At 49.4% G+C, this 10,948-nt stretch overlaps 1 pseudogene; it reads right to left on the bottom strand.

Moving 5' to 3' along the window:
* Positions 1-658: 658 nt before the first annotated feature.
* On the bottom strand, positions 659-3,545 carry LOC119351940 (annotated as a pseudogene).
* Positions 3,546-10,948: the final 7,403 nt, after the last annotated feature.

Here is a 10,948-nt window from a genome sequence, read left to right as displayed (position 1 = left end):
TGTTGTATTGAGCCTCATGGGCGAGTATATATAGGAGTACAGACTTGAAGGACAAGAAGCAACTCCTAGAGATAACGTAGGAGACGGATTACAAATACATGTAAGCCAAATATATCTATAACAATTAGAAATCAAAGAGAGGGGCCCACCACTGGAAATAGTCCTGGCCATGGTCAGCCCGGCCCGAACGGCCCGGCCCGAAAAAGCCCGACCCGGCCCGGCCCGACGCCGCTCCCGGGCCGGGCTCGGGCCTAGATTTTGAGTCCGAAGGCCAGGCCGGGCCGGGCCCGTGCTCATCGTTTTCACGTTTTCCTGAAGGACGGGTCGGGCCTGGCCGAAGCCCGATGGGCTTTTACATGTTCGGGCCGGGCTCGGGCCCAAAAAACAGGCCCGACAGCCGGGTCAGGCTTGGGTTTTTTGCTCGCTCGGCCCAAGGTATGGCTAGGTATAACTGGAAATCAGGGGGAAGCCAATTTGTGGGGAAGAAGAGTCCGTAGGTGCGTAGGTGCTATCCGTAAGTGTAGCATTTTTTGTTAGGTAAAGATGGAAGTTAAATGGAAATTGATTGGCTCAAGGGTTTTTGTCTCATGAAACAAGGCTAATTTTCCAATCTTTACACAATATTAAACCAGACGGGCATCCACTCCCATCAAACAAACCGCAGCTCTAATACCTAAGAAATGAACGGTCTGATTCTGATAGCTACATAATCTAATTTTCCAATTGACAAAGAGCAGCACACACAATCTATAATTCTACACGTTATACTAGAGCTAAGCTAGGTGCATGCTTCATGTGTCGATCAAGACTTGAACCCTCGGTCTCACAGGACGGGGCATCCGTCCACCAGCACGCCCTTGGCGGTGGGGCAGGCGGCGAGGTCGCAGTACTCGCCCCTGGAGCCCCACCAGTCGAGCTGGTGGCCCCAGCTGGTGAGCGCGAAGTAGAGGAGCACCCCCATGATGGCCACGCCGCCGTCCATGGCCGCCGACAGCACGTAGTTGTACCGCTTCCACCACCCCTTGCGGTACCGGAACACGAAAAAGTTGAACACAAAGCCGACGAAGCCCCACGCCGTGTAGTTGAGCGCCGACGCCGGCGGCATCATGGCCGTGCCCCCCAGGATGACGGGCAGGTTGATGAGGCTGATCCAGCCGGCGTGCCGCGGCAGCGCCTTGGCGAAGAGCCACACCACCACCGGCCCGGCTAGCCCGATGAGGAAGAACCAGTTGAGCGCCGAGTAGTAGCCGAGCGGCCCGAAGATGCGGCGCGGGCCGACGAGGCCCCAGATCACGGACGCGTCGAAGAAGACGTGGTCGCCCGGGCACGTCCACGGGCTGCCCTCCGGGAGCTGGCCCTTCTCGCAGATGTGCGGCACGGTGGTCAGCAGCCACCACGCCACCACCGTGTTCACCGTCGACGCCACCACCGTCCCCACGAACTGAACATGAATTAATAATGTTGGTTGGACTTGGACGTACGTACAAGATAAATCTCTGAGAGCTTAACAATTTGTAATCGCCGTGCAGTTACGTACCTGCACCAGGAACATGGATCTTGGGGGGATCTTCATGTAGTGGCCGAGCTTGAAGTCGGTGAGGAAGGAGACGGCCTGGTTCATGCTCATGTAGCCGTACACCTTGAAGCACACGTTGGCGATGGGCTTCCCCGGCATGATCAGACCCCAGCAATACTCCGTGATGATATTCAACCCCGGCGTCTGCAATTAATCCAACGCCACAACTGATTAGCGATACGATTGTGCACGTCGACCGACGACACACGGTCGGTCAGCATAAGCATGTACTAGTACCGTGTTTGTGGTCGCGGTGATGACGCTAATGGGGAGCGTGAAGACGAAGGCTATGGCGCAGGCAATGAGGAGGCCCCACCACGGCAGCTGCACCTCCTCCTTGAACACGGTGCAGAGGACCAAGGATACCGCCATGGACACCGCGAGCAGGATGTAGAACCACCAGTTCGGTATGTCGTCGTACCTCTTCATGAGCCTCGCGTGCACGTCCATCTTGCCCTTGTACGACTCCCGGAACCTCTGGTACATCTCCGTACGAAAGGAAATGAACATACTTGCCGTAGAAGCATGCGACGTGGGTGAAGGTGGCGGCGATGGTGGCGAAGCCGAGGCCGTAGCTGACGGCGAAGAAGAGGCTGAGGTGGATCCTGCCCTGCCGCGCGTAGGCGTCCATGTCGATCTCGAACTTGTCGTTGACGATGGAGTGGATGTCGTAGAGCTGGCCGTGGGCGTCGAAGAGCTCGTTGGAGAAGAGCGGGTAGCTGCTGGCGCTGTAGAGGTTGATCACCCAGTAGGCGATGGGCAGCATGAGGTAGATGAGCAGGACGTAGCCGACGAGGACGTTGGCGGTGGCGAAGAAGGGCGTCACCAGCGGGCTCCCCAGCCAGGAGACCACCGTGGCCCAGTCGAGGGTGAAGGCGCCGATGCCGAGCCCGTTGAGGCCGGACCCGATCTGCTGCATGGTGATGGACTTGGGGAACACCCAGCACACCCACGACACGGCCGTCAGCGTCGGGAACAGGTACCCCGGCACCGTGTACCACGCGAAGCTGCAGATGAGCGCGATCAGGAAGAACTTGCCCCGCGTCATCCGCCGCTTCTCCTTCTCGTGCATCGCCCTGCCAACAGATTTCAGTCTCAGATCAGATCAGATCAGATCTATACGCATGGGCAATGCAATCTCATCGTCGTCACTTGAGTAATTGATTAGGTTACACTTGACCAAATCGATCATCGACGTAGGTACCTCATGAGAGAAACCTGCACCAGGCTCGTCGGCCACCACATGTGCGCCGGCTCCACCACGTACTTCCTCATCAGCCCTGCCCAGCCGTACCCCAGCACCTATACGTTGTATGCATGGATGGAACACCGATCAGATTCATCCATGAACCAACAGTTGATAGATCGATTGAAACACAACACGTACAAAGCAGATGTAACTGATAGGTCACCTGGGTCGTGATGACGAGGAGCAGGCTGGTGACGAAGGAGATGTTGCGCTTGTAGAAGGCCTTGATGATGGTGACGATGCCGATGGCGTAGGCGTTGCCGCCGCCGAAGGAGGCGCCGGCGTTGGCGAAGATGGAGATCAGCACGTGCTCCTTCACGTTGAAGGGCCCCGGGTTCACCGAGCACTCCCGCCCGAACACCCTGAACTTCTTCTCCGGCAGCACCCGCGACAAGAAGTGCCCGATCGGCAGCGCCGCCACCTGCACCCATCCATCCATGCATGCGCGATCCGTGAATTCCCCGTCATAATCTGCAGGCGCGGTCTACTGAGTAAGTAGAGAGTACTGACCTGGATGGTGATCTGGCTTATGATGATGGGCTCGGCGCGGTAGGCGAAGAACTGGTTGAGGAAGGAGAGGAGGGCGCAGGAGAGGAAGCCCATCGTCCACATCCGGAACGTCCATACCGGCAGCGAGTGGTCGTCAGTCACCGGCACCGTCAGCCGGACCTGCTCCACCGGAGACGCGTCGTCCTCGTCGCCGGCGCGTTCGATCTCCATTGCGGCTCGCGAGACAGATCGGAGTCTGAACAGTTCAAGAACGAGGTTGTCGCGGCTATAAATGCAAGCGGTTAGTTGAGATCCATTGACCGGAATCTGAGATTCTCTAACTAACTCGCTCCCTTTCCTGTTTTTCCGTCGACATTTCTGCGATTTTTATGTTCGTCCGATAGCGCGCAGCGGTCCCTGCATTCCTCCGGGTTTTTTTGTTTTTTTTTAAGGGAGTGCATTCCTCCGGCTGGTTTTAGTGGGCTCGTCGGTGTCTTCAAACTCGTTTGAACGAGCCCAGTAGACCACTGGGCCGCCCGTATAAAAATCATCCTGACGCGTGTCAGGCCTGGAGACGTTTTAGACTTAGAGGTTCGTGCCCTTATCTCAAAAAAAAAGGTTCTTGCCCACCTTTTCATTACAGTTTTGCTTCTCTCTTAATTCTCAGGAAAAAGAATTTGCTTCTCTCTTTCTTTTCCTCTTCTTTGTTCTCCTTCCTGTACCCCACGGAAAGTGCTCTGCTTTTAGTCCACCATTCCCTTTCAATATGTTACTAGCAATGTTCACCGTTCCTACTAGCATTTCATATTGATCTGATGAAACTGCGGTGCACATTGAACCGCGGATTGATTTCGATGAAGTATAATGTTATTTATGTAAAATATGTTCATGGCCATTCATCGTATCCATTGTTTTTGCATCTAATGGCTGAAAATGGTGGCATTGCCTAGCTTCATATCATACCCCCCCCCCCCTTCATACTGTAGTATTTTTATGATTTGTGTTTGAATTGTTTGTTTTTGTAGGTAAAATTGATGTTACCGAGAGATTCCACTCTGTATGAACTGTCATAGGGAATACGAAAATGTAGTGTGGCTTTGCCGACACCTCCAACAATAGCCGAACCTAGGCTTTGATCATCAAATCAACTAGTGAGCGACTCATGGGCATTGGCCTAAAGGTTATATGTTAACATGATTTTGATTTGTTGTGAATAAACTTCAATTTAAATTTATATACAAACATGTACCCCACTAACACGTATTAGGGATAAAGATTTAGAAGTTATTAAATCATTAGCACCACATAAAAACATTCCTCCTAGAGTAGTTGTGATGCGGGGCATCCCACGGCCATCCCCATGGACACTACCTCAGCTATCCAAGCTCCAAGTGGACCCATGACAAAGGCTCGAGCACGTGCTATTCAATCCGAGGTGACACCTCTCCTCCTTGAGCTTCCCTTACATTCGAGTGAGACATGACTACTGCCTAAGTCAGAAACACTATGTGTGATAAGGTACAACGCACAAGCCACGGAGCCGAGAGCTAAGGAAGAAGGAACATCCGACAACTCTCTGCTCAGCCCGGAACTTCCGGCCAGGAGTCCGGAACCTCCGGACGACCCGAAACTTCCGACCTCCGACGACTCAGACGAGCCCGGGCGTGTCAACTTTCTGGTTAGCCCGGAACCAGCTCGGAATCTGGCCCGGAACTTCCGGCCCCCGGACGCTAGCCCAGCTCCCATTGTGCCAACTCTCTGGTTAGGCCGGACCCTCCCCGGACCTTGACCCAGAACTTCCGGCCCCGCCTGCGCGCAGTGACTTGGGTCGAGGTGTTGGGGAACGTAGCAGAAATTCAAAATTTTCTACGCATCACCAAGATCAATCTATGGAGTAATCTAGCAACGAGGGAAGGAGAGTGCATCTACATACCCTTGTAGATCGCTAAGCGGAAGCGTTCAAGTGAACGGGGTTGATGGAGTCGTACTCGTCGTGATCCAAATCACCGATGATCCTAGTGCCGAACGGACGGCACCTCCGTGTTCAACACACGTACAGCCCGGTGACATCTCCTACGCCTTGATCCAGCAAGGGGAGAAGGGGAGGTTGGGGAAGACTCCATCCAGCAGCAGCACGACGGCGTGGTGGTGGTGGTGGAGCGTGGCAATCCTGCAGGGCTTCGCCAAGCACCGCGGGAGAGGAGGAGGGAGAGAGGCAGGGCTGCGCCATGGAGAGGTCAAAACTCATATGTTGGCAGCCCCAAAGTCCTCAAGTATATATAGGGGAGAGGGAGGGGGTGCGCCCCCTTTAGGGTTTCCACCCCAAGGGGTGCGGCAGCCCCAAACCCATCTAGGCTGGCGGCCAGGGGGGGAGAGGGGGAAACTTGCCCCCCAAGCTAGGTGGAGGCGCCCCCTCCCCAAACCCTAGGCGCCTTGGGCCCTTGTGGGGGGCGCACCAGCCCACCTGGGGCTGGTCCCCTCCCACACTTGGCCCATGCAGCCCTCCAGGGCTGGTGGCCCCACTTGGTGGACCCCCGGGACCCTCCCGGTGGTCCCGGTACGTTACCGATAGCACCCGAAACTTTTCTGGTGACCAAAACAGGACTTCCCATATATAAATCTTTACCTCTGGACCATTCCGGAACTCCTCGTGATGTCCGGGATCTCATCCGGGACTCCGAACAACATTCGGTAACCACGTATATCTATTCCCTATAACCCTAGCATCATCGAACCTTAAGTGTGTAGACCCTACGGGTTCGGGAGTCATGCAGACATGACCGAGACAACTCTCCGGTCAATAACCAACAGCGGGGTCTGGATACCCATGTTGGCTCCCACATATTCCACGATGATCTCATCCGATGAACCACGATGTCAAGGACTTAATCAATCCCGTATACAATTCCCTTTGTCTAGCGGTACGATACTTTCCCGAGATTCGATCGTCGGTATCCCGATACCTTGTTCAATCTCGTTACCGGCAAGTCTCTTTACTCGTTCCGTAACACATCATCCCGTGATCAACTCCTTGGTCACATTGTGCACATTATGATGATGTCCTACCGAGTGGGCCCAGAGATACCTCTCCGTTTACACGGAGTGACAAATCCCAGTCTCGATTCGTGCCAACCCAACAAACACTTTCGGAGATACCTGTAGTGTACCTTTATAGACACCCAGTTACTTGTGACGTTTGGCACACCCAAAGCACTCCTACGGTATTCGGGAGTTGCACAATCTCATGGTCTAAGGAAATGATACTTGACACTAGAAAAGCTTTGGCATACGAACTACACGATCTTTGTGCTAGGCTTAGGATTGGGTCTTGTCCATCACATCATTCTCATAATGATGTGATCCCGTTATCAACGACATCCAATGTCCATGGTCAGAAAACCGTAACCATCTATTGATCAACGAGCTAGTCAACTAGAGGCTTACTAGGGACATGGTGGTGTCTATGTATCCACACATGTATCTGAGTTTCCTATCAATACAATTCTAGCATGGATAATAAACGATTATCATGAACAAGGAAATATAATAATAACCAATTTATTATTGCCTCTAGGGAATATTTCCAACAGTCTCCCACTTGCACTAGAGTCAATAATCTAGTTCACATCGCCATGTGATTAACACTCACAGGTCACATCGCCATGTGACCAACATCCAAAGAGTTTACTAGACTCAATAATCTAGCTCACATCACTATGTGATTAACACTCAATGAGTTCTGGGTTTGATCATGTTATGCTTGTGAGAGAGGTTGTAGTCAATGGGTCTTGCCATATTCAGATCCCTATGTATTTCGCAAAACTTTATATCGTAGATGCTGCTACCACGTTCCACTTGGAGCTATTCCATATTATTGCTCCATTATACGTATCCGGTATCTCTACTCAGAGCTATCCGGATAGGTGTTAAGCTTGCATCGACGTAACTCTTTATGTCGAACTCTTTATCACCTCCATAACCGAGAAAACTTTTCCTTATTCCTCTAAGGATAATTTTGACTGCTATCTGGTGATCCAGTCCTAGATCACCTTTGTACCCTCTTGCCAGACATGTGGCAAAGCACACATCAGGTGCGGTACTCAGCATGGCATACCGTATAGAGCCTATGACAAGAGCATAGGGGACGACCTTCGTCCTTCCTCTTTCTTCTACCGTGGTCAAGCTTTGAGTCTTACTCAACTTCACACCTTACAACTCAGGTAAGAACCCCTTCTTTGACTGATCTATTTTGAACTCCTTCAAAAACATGTCAAGGTGTGTGTTCTTTGAAAGTATCATCAGGCGTTTTGATCTATCTCTATAGATCTTGATGCCCAATATGTAAGTAGCTTTATCCAGGTCTTCCTTTGAAAAACACTCTTCAAACAACCGTTTATGCTTTCCAGAAATTCTACATTATTTCGGATCTACAATATGTCGTCCACATATACTTATCAGAAATGTTGTAGTGCTCCCACTCACTTTCTTGTAAATACAAGTTTCTAGCAAACATTGTATAAACCTAAAAGCTTTGATCACTCCATCAAAGCATATATTCCGACTCCGAGATGCTTGCTCTAGTCCATAGAAGGATTGCTGGAGCCAGCATACCTTTTAGCATCCTTAGGATCGACAAAACCTTTTATTGTATCACATACAACCTTTTCTTACGAAAACTGGTAAGAAAACTTGTTTTGACATCCATCTGTAAGATTTCATAATCAAAAAATACAGCTAATGCTATCATGATTCCGACGGACTTAAGCATCGCTATGGGTGAGAAATTCTCATCGTAGTCAACTCCTTGAACTTGTGAAAAGACTCTTTCCCACAAGTCGAGCTTCATAGACAGTAACATTACCGCCCACGTCCGTCTTCTTCTTAAAGATCCATTTATCTCAATGGCTTGCCGATCATCGGGCAAGTCCACCAAAGTCCATACTTTGTTCTAATATATGGATCCTATCTCGGATTTCATGGCTTCTAACCATTTGTCGAAATTCGGGCCCACCATCGCTTCTCCATAGCTCATAGGTTCATTGTTGTCTAACAACATGATATCCAAGACCGGATTACCGTACCACTCAGGAGTAGTACATATCCTTGTCAACCTACGGGGTTCGATAGCAACTTGATCTGAAGCTTCATGATCACTATCATTAACTTCCTATTCAACAGATGTAGGCTCCATAGAAAACATCTTTCTGTGTTGCATCACTCTCTGGTTGAAATAAAGGTTCGACAACCTCATCAAGTTCTATCTTCCTCCCACTCAATTCTTTCGAGAGAAACTCCTTCTCGAGAAAGGACCCGTTCTTAGCGACAAACAATTTGCCCTCGGATCTGAGATAGAAGGTATACCCAACTGTCACCTTTGGGTATGCTATGAAGATGTGTTTGTCCGCTTTGGGTTCGAGCTTCTCCGGCTGAAGCCTTAAGCATCGCAGCCCCAAACGAAACGGCAACTTTGGTTTCTTGCCAAACCAATGTTCACACGATGTCGTCTCAACGGACTTAGATGGTGTCCTATCTAAAGTGAATGCAGTTGTCTTTAACGCGTAACCTCAAAATGAAAACGGTAGATCGGTAAGAGACATCATAGATCGCACCATATCTCATAAGGTTCGATTACGACGTCCGGACACACCATTATCCTGTGGTGTTCCAGGTGGCTTCAACTGTGAAACAATTCCACAATGTCTTAAGTGTTTGCCAAACTTATAACTCAGAAATTCTCATTGATCAGATCACAGGAATTTGATCTTCTTGTTACGATGATCCTTAACTTCACTCTGAAATCGCTTGAACTTTTCAAACGTTTCAGACTTGTGCTTCATTAAGTAAATATACCTATATCTACTCAAATCGTCAGTGAAGATGAGAAAATAGCGATATCCACCGCACGCTTCAATTCTCATTGGATCACACGCATCAGCATGTATGATTTCCAACAAGTCACTTGCCCGTTTCATTGTACCTGATAACGGGGTCTCAGTCATCCTGCCCATGAGGCATGGCTCGCATGTGTCAAGTGATTCAAAATCAAGTGACTCCAAACATCCGTAGACATGGAGTTTCTTCATGCATCTTACGCCAATATGACCTAAGCGGCAGTGCCACAAGAAAGTGCTACTATCATTATTAACTCTACATCCTTTGGCGTGAACATGTGTATTACCACGGCCGAGATTCAATGAACCATTCACATAGGGTGCATGACCATGAAAGGTATTATTCATGTAAACAGAATAACCATTATTCTCTAATTTAAATGAATAACCGTATTGCAATGAACATGATCTAATCATATTCATGCTTAACATAGACACCTGATAACATTTATCTAGGTTCAATACTAATCCCGAAGGCAGATGGAGCGTGCGATGGTGATCTCATCAACTTTGGAAACACTTCCAACACACATCGTCACCTCGCCCTTAGATAGTCTCCATTTAGTCCGTAGCTTTTGCTTCAAGTCACCAATAATAGCAACTGAACCGGTATCCAATACCCAGGTGCTACCAGGAGTACTAGTGAGGTACACATTAATAACACGTATATACTTTGTTGAAGTTGCCAGCCTTCTTATCTACCATGCATTTGGGGTAATTCCGCTACCAGTGTCCGTTCCCCTTACAATAGAAGCACTTAGTCTCGGGTTTGGGTTCAACCTTGGGTTCCTTCACTAGAGCGGCAAATGGTTTGCCATCCATGAAGTTTCCCTTTTAGCCCTTGCCCTTCTTGAAACCAGCGGTCTTGTTAAACCATCAACACTTGATGCTCCTTCTTGATTTCTACATTTTGCGGTCTTAAGCACCGCGAACAGCTCTGGGGTCAACTCCATCCCTCGCATGTCATAGTTCATCACGAAGATCTAGTAGCTTAGTGATAGTGGCTAGAGAACTCTATCAATCACTATCTTATCTGGAAGTTTAACTCCCACTTGATTTAAGTGATTGTAGCACCCAGACATTCTGAGCACATGCTCACTAGCTGAGCTATTCTCCTCCATCTTGTTGGCAAAAGAACTTGTCAAAGGTCTCACACCTCTCAACACGGGCATGAGCCTGAAATCCCAATTTCAGCTCTTGGAACATCTCATATGTTCTATGGCGTTCAAAACATCATTGGAATCCCGATTCTAAGCCGTAAAGTATGGTGCACTAAACTATCAAGTAGTCATCAGGATGTGTCTGTCAGGTATTCACAACATCCACAGACGACTTTGTAGGGGTTTGCACATCGAGCGGTGCATCAAAGATGTAAGCCTTTTGTGTAGCAGTGAGGACACTCCTCGGACTACGGACCTAGTCCGCATCAGTGCTTACAATATCTTTCAACTTGGTCTTTCTCTAGGAACGTATTGAAACAGGGAGCTACAACATGAGCTATTTATCTACAACATATTTGCAAAGACAATTTAGACTATGTTCATGATAATTGAGTTCATTTAATGAACTCCCACTCAGATAGACATCCCTCTAGTCATCTAAGTGAAACATGATCCGAGTCATCTAGGCCGTGTCCGATCATCACGTGAGACAGACTAGTCAACATCAGTGAACATCTTCATGTTGATCGTATCTTCTATACGACTCATGCTCGACCTTTCGGTCTTCCGTGTTCCGAGGCCA

Source organism: Triticum dicoccoides, chromosome 2A (assembly GCF_002162155.2).
Source record: "Triticum dicoccoides isolate Atlit2015 ecotype Zavitan chromosome 2A, WEW_v2.0, whole genome shotgun sequence".
Classification (NCBI taxonomy): Eukaryota; Viridiplantae; Streptophyta; class Magnoliopsida; order Poales; family Poaceae; genus Triticum; species Triticum dicoccoides.
This window is presented reverse-complemented; position numbering and strand designations above follow the sequence as displayed.